This window comes from Diabrotica virgifera, chromosome 3 (genome assembly GCF_917563875.1).
Source record: "Diabrotica virgifera virgifera chromosome 3, PGI_DIABVI_V3a".
NCBI classification, from domain to species: Eukaryota; Metazoa; Arthropoda; class Insecta; order Coleoptera; family Chrysomelidae; genus Diabrotica; species Diabrotica virgifera.
In genome coordinates, this window is record NC_065445.1 from 73,799,105 (window position 1) to 73,811,747 (window position 12,643).

Below are 12,643 nucleotides of genomic sequence, written 5' to 3' on the forward strand. Positions count from 1 at the left end.
AATTTCTTTTCTTGCTAAAAGAAAAGAAAAATAAATATTTCTTGCTAGACATGTTAATATTACATCTAAAACATTTAAAAGAAATTACTTTTGTTTGATATCAAATTTGTAATCAGAAAAGTTAAAAACCGTATAGTAAGTAGGTACACTGTTATGTTTAATTGTTCTAAATTTTTATAAATTTCATTCGCCATTTAGGATCTGTAAAATTAATTTAAATTTTATGAAATTTATTCTGCCCTATTGGATTCGCCATTTTGAACTTTTCAGCTTTGACATCAAATTCGTAATCAGCGAGGTCAAAAATTGTATAGTACCTATTTATGACAAAATAATCGCTATATTGGATCGGCCATTTCGTAATCAACAAGGTTGAATACCTTATAGTACACATAGTCCTGTCGCCAGTGGGGGTACAACGGCCTCCTGTATTCAGATGGACTTACCCAAGTTTTTTTTATGTATTTTTACCCGTAGAACACGAATTTTTTGGGTAACAGTTGATCCGGATGTCGATAAGATTGTTATAAACAAAGAAGTAGCGATTTCTCGCAAAACAAAACATTTTTTTGTATTTTTTGGGCCATTCTAACAAAAAAATGTTTCTACAAATTTTTTCGTAGGATGCATAGTTTTCGAGATAAACGCGGTTGAACTTTCAAAAAATCGAAAAATTGCAATTTTTGAACCCAAATAACTTTTGATTAAAAAATAAAATAGCAATTCTGCTTACCGCATTTGAAAGTTCAAGTCAAATTATATCGGTTTTAATTGTTTGCATTGCTAAAAATTTATTATTTTATTGTTAAACCAAGCTATAAACACCTAGTGTTGAGTGATGTTTTCAATGATTTCTCATTTAAAATCGAACGAGTAGGTAGAGTAGGTAAAAGTGAGTGCGAGGCTATTTCTACGTAGCATGCGTTAAAACGCATGTATTAGGCACGGGAAACACTATGTGTTTATAGCTTTTTTTAACAATAAAAAAATAAATTTTTAGCAATGCAAATATTGAAAACCGATATAATTTGACTTAAACTTTCAAATGCGGTAAGCAGAATTGCTATTTTATTTTTTATTCAAAAGTTATTCAGGTTAAAAAATTGCAATTTTTCGATTTTTTGAAAGTTCAACCGCGTTTATCTCGAAAACGCGGAACTCGAAAAATTAGTAGGAACATTTTTTGGTTAGAATGGCCCAAATAATACAAAAAAATGTTTTGTTTTGCGAGAAATCGCTGTTATGTAATTCCTCAACTTCTTTGTTTATAACAATCTTATCGACATCCGGATCAACTGTTACCCAAAAAATTCGTGTTCTACGGGCCAAAATACATAAAAAAAACTTGGGTAAGTCCATCTGAATAAAGGAGGCCGTTGTACCCCCCCTGGCGACAGGACTAACATTCATATCCAAATTGAAATATGTTTAGACTTTTGGCCACGTTTTCAGTAATTCCTCCCACTGTGAGACGCCTCATTATCATCATCATCAATCTACCCTGCTTTGTCTATTGTTGAGCATAAGCATTCTCCAGATATTTTCTCTTCTTTTCTTCTGCGCCTCTGATATAGGTACAATTGGTCACAATTTTTTTGAGGTAGTCGGTTCATCGCGTTGATTGTCCTCCTCGGCTTCACTTGTCTGCCCGTGGTCTCCACTTAAGAAATTTTTTGTCCATCTGTCGTCTTTCATTCTTGCAACATGTACCGCCCATCTCCCTTTTTGCCTTGTAATACGTTCGATAATATCTTCCACTCCTGCCCTTCTACGAACTTTCTCGTTTCTTACTCTATTTCTTAAGCTTATTCCAAACATTGATATCTCCATCTTTCGTTGTGTCCTTATCAATTTTTCCGCTGATGGTTTTGTGAGAGGTTTCTGCTCCGTATGCAAGGACTGATAGAAAGGAGTGGTTAAGAACGAATGCGATAACTGGTTAACACGTTCCGTACGGATGGCATACATGTGAGCCGCATGATGCCTTTACCAATGTGCGGACGGCCCGCATGTAAGCCGTTGATTATACACATTTTTAATGTGTGTATTTTTTGGTCGTTCAGACTACAAGTCTTAGCACGTAATGTGTTAAAAGCTTTCCTTCTTAACTCAACCAGGTACAAAATTTAAACACTTTGTGCACATCATATCAAATAAGAAGTACCACCAGAAGCCACCATCCTTAGAAGGTAGGCACTTTAAGAAGAAGAAGAACAAAAATAATATTAATAAACACAAAGTGTAAAAAAGGATAGGTAGCTACAAAATGACAGATGCAAAAAATAAATCGGGAATGTACCATAATAACTAACGTACATTGAAAAAAAAAATAGAGTATAAAAAAACGAGAATTCACGGATTCAAACACAATATTAATTAAACTTCTAAACTAAATAAAGGTGTTCAACATCCAAAGTCTTCTCTCATGGATATTATATGCAAATTTGACGATCTAAAAATTAACAAAAACAAATATAAAGCAAATGTAGGTACACGACTTAATGATAAGACTAAATTAACAAGAAACCTTTTGTATTATATCTGGGCGTATTATTAACAGGTGTTAACAGGCGCGGATCGCATTCGTATCGCAGGCAAGGGCGGATCCAGGGAGGGGGCCATGGCCCTCTCTGAGAATATAAAAAATAGAAATTGAAATATTTGCAGTTCAAATGTTTTAGTTTCAAACACATATATGTAAAAAAACAGGGGATAAATATGTCTTCTGAACTAGAATTGCAGAAAAGCATTAACGGAAGCTTCAAGAAGGACATAGGATGTTTTGTAAATCAAAATGTTGATAATTTTACAAAGTGCCAATTGTTAGAATGACCTTGGCAGCCAAAATCTTATGAATTTGCATATTCTGTACATATAAAGAATAAAAAAGAAATAAAGAGTTATACTTGGGTTACCAGCACTTAGAACAAAGTTGGTTGGTACTTTCGCACATTCAAAAGGGATTGTTTTGCAAGTATTGCGTTTTATTTTTCTAATGAAAAATATGGTCACAATAAAGGGATAACAGCCCAAAGCCTTATTACGAAACCTTTTCGCCAAACTCATGGGCAATGACGGAGCCATACAAACCCATGAAAAAACATCATACCACAAGGAGTGTGACGCTTATGAGAACATAATCACACAATAATGAGTGAAAATCAAGACAGAGGGAAACAATGCCGGACAGGAGAAGCATTGGGAAAATAGTATTAAACTTGTTGAAAGAACTGCCCTTTGATCCGAAGAAATGTGTAGGAATCGGCATTGACTTAATAACGATAAGGTTTGAATGTCTTTATGGCACTCAAAAGTGTGTGAAAAGTACCTTAAAATTCACCCTTGTAACCCTAATTTTTAAAAATTACCCCCAGACCCCCTGGTAACCCTCCCCAAAAAGTTCATGGTCCCTCCCGAAAATCGGTCCTGGATCCGCCCTTGATCGCAGGCGAAATTCATATCTAACATGGGGGCTAGACTTACCGAAAATATCCAGATTTAGCCCTACGGCTTACACTCCCTCTAAGGGCAAAATTTACTCATCCAAAAGGTTCTCTGGTGGGACTCTTTCTCTATTATTTGACATGAGCATCAAGTTAGCTAAACACCTATCACAAATCGATTCGAAAGTAGTTGGATAATTTGCCGCTAATTAGTCGTTAATTAGTTGTGAAAATACCGATTTTGTCGTTTCTTTTTTTTTTTATTTTTTTAGGTGCTTTGCTAACTTGATATAAAGTTAGCAAAGCACACCTCCGAAAAATGACTTTAGAGCGTTCGTAGGAGAATCGGAATAGGATTAGTTTTTGCCGCTAATTAGTCGCTAATTAGTTGTGAAAAAATTAATTTTCTAAATTAATTTTTTTTTTGTTTTTTTGGGTGCTTTGCTAACTTGATATAAAGTTGGCAAAGCACGCTTCCATAAAATGATTTTAGGGATTTCGTAAAAGAATGAAAATATAATGAGAATTTGCCGCTAATTAGTCGCTAATTAGTTGTGAAGAAATGAATTTTCTAAATTAATTTTTTTTTTGTTTTTTTGGGTGCTTTGCTAACTCGATATAAAGTTGGCGAAGCACGCCGCTATAAAATGATTTTATGAGTTTCGTAAAAGAATGAAAATATAATATGAATTTGCCGCTAATTAGTCGCTACTTAGTTGTGAAGAAATGAATTTTCTAAATTAATTTTTTTTTTGTTTTTTTGGGTGCTTCGCTAACTTGATATAAAGTTGGCGAAGCACGCCTCCCTAAAATGATTTTAGTGTTTTCGTAAAAGAATGAAAATAGAATCAGAATTTGCCGCTAATTAATCGCTAATTAGTTGTGAAGGTATTTCATCCATAAATTCTGTTTTTTTTTTTGGTTTTTACGGTGCTTCGCTTACTCAACATTAAGTAGGCAAAGCACGCATCTTTAAAATGATTTAAGTTTTTTCGTAAAAGCATGGAAATAGGATGAGAATTTGTCGCTTATTAGTCGCTAATTAGTTGTGGACGAATTTTTTTAGCAATTTTTTTGATATTATTTTTGTTGTTTCAGGTGCTCCGCTAACTCGATGTAAAGTTAGTAAAGTACACGTTCAAAAAATGACTTCAGAGCGTTCGTAGGAGAATGGGAATAGGATTAGTTTTTGCCGCTAATTAGTCGCTAATTAGTTGTGAAAAAATTAATTTTCTAAATTAATTTTTTTTTTGTTTTTTCGGGTGCTTTGCTAACTTGATATAAAGTTGGCAAAGCACGCTTCCATAAAATGATTTTAGGTATTTTGTAAAAGAATAAAAATAGAATGAGAATTTGCCGCTAATTAGTCGCTAATTAGTTGTGAAGGAATGAATTTTCTAAATGATTTTTTTTTTTTTTTGGGTGTTTTGCTAACTTGATATAAAGTTGGCAAAGCACGCCTCAATAAAATGATTTAAGGGTTTTCGTAAAAAAATGAGAATAGAATGAGATTTTGCCGCTAATTAGTTGCGAAGGAACTTCATTCAGAACATTTTTTGTTTTGTTTTTTACGGTGCTTCGCTTACTCGATATAAAGTTGGTAAAGCACGCCCTGATACAATCTTTTCAGGGTTTTCGTAAAAGAATATGAATAGAATAAGAATTTGTCGCTAATTAGTCGTGCAATAGTTGTGAGAATACCAATTTTGTCGTTGTTTTTTTGTTTTTTACGGTTCTTTGCTGACTTCATATAAAGTTTGCCCGACCGCCCGCCTTTTTACCACTCATATATAAAAGTTATTCTACAGTAGTAATTTTTAAAAATGAATAGATTTTGACTTCGATGGTCATCGACCACCAAATTCTTATTATGTGTAATTTCCAATCTAATCTCAAAGTCCCAAGGAAAAACAAAGAGTAAAATAACAAAATAGTTATAAATGAAATTTAGTGGAACGTATTTCATTATAAACAATTTACCATTTTTGACAATAAAAAGTTAAAAACTTTTATTTTCTCTGATATTGTGTTGTATTTTTAAAAAAAACACGAAATGGTTCAAAAAAAATTTTAGTTGACTGATGTTTAGTATAAGAAAATAGTTGTTTACAACAAAATAAAGTTGTAGACATTGTCTCTACTCAATATAGTAGTCATACGAGTCCTTGGAAGAACACGAATGGATGATTCTCTGAACTATTTTACGTGTAGGATTATATCTGACTATCCCGAACGGAAATTCTGGATTATTCTTTTGTATGTATCTCTGAAAATGCATGGTCAACGACCCAGTGAGCCCGCTGCTCCCTGAGGACCAAGCCGGAAAAGCTAACCATTGGTTGCACCTAAGAAGAATGCATTCTTCTTAGTCGCATCGTTTCCTTGAGACAGTTTGCTTCGTCAAAGGCCTAGCTGTGAGTCTGATTTCACAGAGTTCGACAATTTATTTCTTTCCGTGTTTTCTAAGTGTCCTGCAAAATGAATCCTTTTATATTATTACGTGTGACATTACAAATCAATCACGATTAAAAAGTACATTTTCCATGGTGCAAACGATTTTTTAATCATAATGGGAGAAAAAGCCGATTTTTGTCCGCTAAGCGGGCAAAAAAGGAGGCTTTTTGGACCGCTTTGATAAAAAATAGTTATTTTCATTCCTTGGGGAAAAAAATTTCTTGCGAAGGAAATATTCACTTGAGGGAAAATAGCTATTTTCGTACGTGTGAGCAAGAAGTCGATTTTGGCGAAGACGTGATTTTTGAGGCGAGGCGAAGCCAAGCCGTAAAATCGTCTGAGCCTAAATCGACGATTGCTCATACGTACGAACATAGTTTTTCATGTTGAAGGCTCAAAAATCGTGATTTTGCGTTACGCACACGTACAAAAATCACGCTTTTTGTGCCTGAAGCACACTGAGAAAAAAAATGTTCGGTTATTCAGCATAAGTCTTCTACACATTACTACATTGTCCACCAAAAAGATACCAAGACGGTGAATCTTGTATAGGTTCCAATTCATATCGAACATCTTAACAGCCATTTATGAATTTTCGAAACGCTATCCTGTCATAATCGCGATACTCGTATTATGAATAACAGTTTGAATGTTGTATAAATTAGAAGATATAAAATTTGCAACACGCGTCAAGTTTTCTGTTGTGCTGAAGAGTGGAGAATATGATTCTGTGTCAAAGGTTTTTTCATTCTGCGAAACAGATTTTACTACACTGGAACGGCAGTACGCGCAATACGAAGCAGTCTAGTAAAATTGGTTACGTTATGCCCGAAAGTTTCAAACACGCATAACAATAAAGCCCATTCATGGGGTATTTTTAATTCTCCCGGGGTGTATAAATCACCCAATATATTATGTAGAAACTGCTTCTGCGTATATATGTGCGCGTTCATTTGTTCATTTCTTAAAAGTCATTCGCAGTTATTCGATTGTTTGGTTAACAATGCATAGTGAGGAAACAAAGTGAAATAGGAAAAGAAGAAAACTGAACGCCGTTTTATTGTGAATAATTGTGAGTATTAATAATTAATTACAGTGAACTTTCGTTTATTCCAACCGCCTCGAAACGTAAACATTCGGTTATTCCAACTCCGAAGGGGCCCCCACCACTTCTGTGAGTGGAGACTCGTTTTTTTTTTTTTTTGAGCGACGCTGAATGGATGTCGCATTCCGAAGGTCATTTATTGGAATGTATCCAGCCAAGAAAGAGATATTTATCGCCGGAAGTCGATTCTTCGTCTAGAGCAGTTTAAATTTTTTCAAGGACCTTCGTCTATTATTGACTTTCTGATTGTTCCCGATAGGCCCAGATAGGCCCACATGCCAAGCAGGCTAGGCTGTCCTGGTAGTGTGGTGGGAGGTGAGGGGATTTACCCAGTTGGAATATCAGAGCGTTTCGAGTTGGAACAAGTGAGAGTTGGGATAAACGAGCGTTGGAATAAAAGAAAGTTCACTGTACTGCTTTTCTACCATAAACTTTCTGCATCTTTTTTGTGTATTACATAAACTTTCTGCAACGCAAGTGCAACTGTTAAGCGTTTCTTTTTTATTTATTTAAAGTGTTTCTTTTTTATTTCGTGAATAAATATGTACCTGAAGTTTCAAACGCTTAAAATTCAACAAAAATAGAAAATATGTATGTGAATTTTCGATTTTTATCATAATGGGACGAACATTTTTTTTTGGGAGCTTTAAGTTTGTTCTTACGATCAAAAAGTGTTTAAAAGCAGCTAGAAATTATTTTCTCCTATATTAACTTATCAACTTTTATCTTTTCATTTTAAACGTTTGGAACTTCAGGCACATAATAAATCAGGATCAGTCTGTGGCGGAACGTGGAACGCCGGAAACTGATCTCCTTTGTCTGTTTGCAGGCGCGTAGGCAGAAAGTTTTCTTCTGGAAGGCTTTGATTTTGGAATGATTATATATTTCAAATTATGTATTATGCATTGTTTTTTTACAGTTAATATACTCATGATTCTTTTCATTACTACTATTGTTATCCTAATCTAAATTATTTACATTTTTATTTATGTTGTAGCTGTTGTTATTTATTTTATTTTTCTGCAATTTTGAATATAACTTTTTACTTTTATTACGACAATTGATCAATATAATAAGAATGTCACATTTTTTTAATCTTCAATCTTTTTCTTACATAATTATTTACTGTACAAAATACTGATTATTATTATTAATGGTTTTTTTTTACTTTCTTTATATTATATATCGGTGGCTTGCAGCCATAATCGCCAAAGTCACACTTTTCATAACGTTCAAAAAGTCTTCAGAATATCATGTAAAATGAGCCTTATGGCCAGTGGCGTAGCTGACAGGCCCGCAGGGCCCGCAAGGCGGGGGGGCCCCGACCTTAGGAGGGGCCCCATAAAGCCTTCAAGCTTAATACTTCTACTTTCTTAAATTGGGGACCAAAACATATTTTCCTAATTAGCATCAAAATAATAACTAGAAGTGGCAACTCCGCATCACTGCCAGCACCGTATCTTTATTACTGGGAATCACCGGTATTAGCGGAAAACAGCCCGATTGAATTCGGCAAAATGCAAACTCGGCAAAATGCAAACTCGGCATTAACTTATCCATTTCGGGTTACGCGTTTTGCCTCACTTGGAAATCGTGACGCAAGTTTAATAGGTATTTTGTCTGTGAATTTCACTGAGTAAACAAATTCAGAACCAAATAGGACCGACCTAGTTATATTTATCATAAATTGTGAGTTAAGTGTACAATAAATTATCTGGTGAGTTTCTTATTATACCACGTTTTTTCACGTTTTTAAAACTTGCCTAGTGTTGGAACATAATCCTAGATTAATCTGCAGAGTACATTAATATCTATAACAGAATAATCTCTCAAGGCAATATGAATAAAAATACACAGTGATCTTTCTTATAGCGCGTCTCAGAAATGTATATGGTAAAATTTTGAATAGGTATTACGATGGGACATTATATCGCCATAACGAGAAGACAAACAAACTGGGTAGCTTATGACGACAACAAGAAAAAATCTTATCCAGTTTATGATAGTACTGAAATGAAAGTTGAATTATTGTTCTATTCGAAATTATGAAACAAATGACTTACCTACTATTTGTCAGCTAAATAAACTATTTTGTCAGCATACCGATTCCAGAAACTATGTCCCTATCTAATATGAAAACGACGTAAACACCACACGATAAACTTATTCGACTTGTAATAGTCAAATGCCTCAAAATTTTTGCCATTTTTTAAAAGAAAAGTTATTTTGCAAGTCACAATTTTTTTCGAAATCCTACTTCACGGAATATAGAATCACGTTTACAAAGCACCGTAAAAATAAAACAAAAACATTCAAGAACAACTAATTAGCACCATTCTGTAGTTCAAACTGCACTTCAATATTAACAAGTCTAAACCATTGTTTATATTATGCATTACCAACCATTACAACAACAAAAAAAACAATCAAACAACGAAATCAATTATTCCACAACTAATTAGCAACTTATTAGCGGCAAGTCACCATCCAATTCCAACTGTTTGTTCCCTTTCTGAAGTTTTTTTTTTATTGCCTGCTCTGCTAAAGATATATCAAATGACAAACGCACCCGTAAAAAGAAAATTTTAAAATAAACGCCTCATATGATAAAAGTAGAATTTATCAATAGCATTCTATCATCCGAGTCACACTTTCAACAATTACACTTACAAAAGTTAGACTTTTTTTACACTTTTATCAACATATATACAAATTTTTACACATTTTCAACAATAACACTTACGACAAAAAAACAACAAAAAGATTGATTGAAAAAATTAATATCTTTACAACTAATTAGCGGCAAAAACTAATCCTATTCTCATTCTTCTACGAACGCTCTGAAGTCATTTTTTGAACGTGTACTTTACTAACTTTATATCGAGTTAGCGGAGCGCCTGAAACAACAAAAATAATATCAAAAAAATTGCTGAAAAAAATTCGTTCACAACTAATTAGCGACTAATAAGCGACAAATTCTCATCCTATTTCCATGCTTCTACGAAAAAACTTAAATCAATTTAAAGATGCGTGCTTTGCGAACTTAATGTTGAGTAAGCAAAGCACCGTCAAAACAAAAAAAAAAAACAGAATTTATGTATGAAATACCTTCACAACTAATTAGCGATTAATTAGCGGCAAATTCTGATTCTATTTTCATTCTTTTACGCAAACACTAAAATCATTTTAGGGAGGCGAGCTTCGCCAACTTTATATCAAGTTAGCGAAGCACCCAAAAAAACAAAAAAAAAATTAATTTAGAAAATTCATTTCTTCACAACTAATTAGCGACTAATTAGCGGCAAATTCATATTATGTTTTCATTCTTTTACGAAACCCATAAAATCATTTTATGGGGGCGTGCTTTGCCAACTTTATATCAAGTTAGCAAAGCATCCAAAAAAACGAAAAAAAAATTCATTTAAAAAATTCATTTTTTCACGACTAATTAGCGGCAAATTCTCATTCTATTCTCTTTTTTTCACGAAAACCCTTAAATCATTTGATTGAGGCGTGCTTTGCCAACTTTATATCAAGTTAGCAAAACACCCAAAAAAACAAAAAAAAATTAATTAAAAGAATTATTTTTTTCAGAACTAATTAGTGACTAATTAGCGGCAAATTCTCATTCTATTCCCATTTTTCTACGAACGCTCGAAAGTCATTTTTTGCAGGTGTGCTTTGCTAACCTTATATCAAGTTAGCAAAGCACCTAAAAAAATAAAAAATAAAAATAAACGACAAAATCGGTATTCTCACAACTAATTCACGACTAATTAGCGGCAAATTTTTTTTCTATTCCTATTCTTCTACGAAAACCCTAAAATGATTTTTCGGAGGTGTGCTTGCCAACTTTATATCGAGTTAGCAAAGCAGCCAAAAAAACAAAAAAAAAATTAATTTAGAAAATTCATTTCTTCACAACTAATTAGCGACTAATTAGCGGCAAATTCATATTATATTTTCATTCTTTTACGAAACCCATAAAATCATTTCATGGGAGCGTGCTTTGCCAACTTTATGTCAAGTTAGCAAAGCATCCAAAAAAACGAAAAAAAAATTCATTTAGAAAATTCATTTTTTCACAACTAATTAGCGACTAATTAGCGGCAAATTCTCATTCTATTCTCTTTTTTTCACGAAAACCCTTAAATCATTTGATTGAGGCGTGCTTTGCCAACTTTATATCAAGTTAGCAAAACACCCAAAAAAACAAAAAAAAAATTAATTAAAAAAATTATTTTTTTCAGAACTAATTAGTGACTAATTAGCGGCAAATTCTCATTCTATTCCCATTTTTCTACGAACGCTCGAAAGTCATTTTTTGCAGGTGTGCTTTGCTAACCTTATATCAAGTTAGCAAAGCACCTAAAAAAATAAAAAATAAAAATAAACGACAAAATCGGTATTCTCACAACTAATTCACGACTAATTAGCGGCAAATTTTTTTTCTATTCCTATTCTTCTACGAAAACCCTAAAATGATTTTTCGGAGGTGTGCTTGCCAACTTTATATCAAGTTAGCAAAGCACCCGAAAAAACAAAAAAAAATTAATTTAGAAAAATAATTTCTTCACAACTAAGTAGCGACTAATTAGCGGCAAATTCTGATCCTATTTCCATGCTTTTTCATAAAAACCCAAATCATTTTATGGATGCATGCTTTGCGAACTTTATATCAAGTCAGCAAAGAACCGTCAAAAACGAAAAAACGACAAAATTGGTATTCTCACAACTAATGCACGACTAATTAGCAAAGAATTCTTATTACATTGCTATTCTTCTACGGAAACCCTAAAATGATTGTATGGAGTCGTGCTCTGCCAACTTTATATCGAGTAAGCGGAGCACCGTGAAAAACAAAAAAAAAATTTTTTCTGAACAAAATTCCTTCACAAATAATTAGCGACTAATCAGCGGCAAATTCTCATTTTATTCTCATTCCCCTACAAAAACTCTGAAATCATTTTATAGCGGCGTGCTTCGCCAACTTTATATCGAGTTAGCAAAGCAGCCAAAAAAACAAAAAAAAAATTAATTTAGAAAATTCATTTCTTCACAACTAATTAGCGACTAATTAGCGACAAATTCTCATTCAATTTTTATTCTTTCACGAAATCCCTAAAATCATTTTATGGAAGCGTGCTTTGCCAACTTTATATCAAGTTACCAAAGCACCTAAAAAACAAAAAAAAATTCATTTAGAAAATTCATTCCTTCACAACTAATTAGCGACTAATTAGCGGCAAATTCTCATTCTATTTTTATTCTTTCACGAAATCCCTAAAATCATTTTATGGAAGCGTGCTTTGCCAACTTTATATCAAGTTACCAAAGCACCCAAAAAAACAAAAAAAAAATTAATTAAAAAAATTAATTTCTTTACAATTAATTAGCGACTAATTAGCGGCAAATTCTCATTCTATTCCCATTCTTCTACGAACGCTCGAAAGTCATTTTTTGGAGTTGTGCTTTGCTAACCTTATATCAATTTAGCAGAGCACCTAAAAAAATAAAAAAAAAATAAATAAACGACAAAATCGGTATTCTTACAACTTATTCACGACTAATTAGCGGCAAATTTTTTTCTATTTCCATTCTTTTACGATAACCCTAAAATGATTTTTCGGAGGTGTGCTTG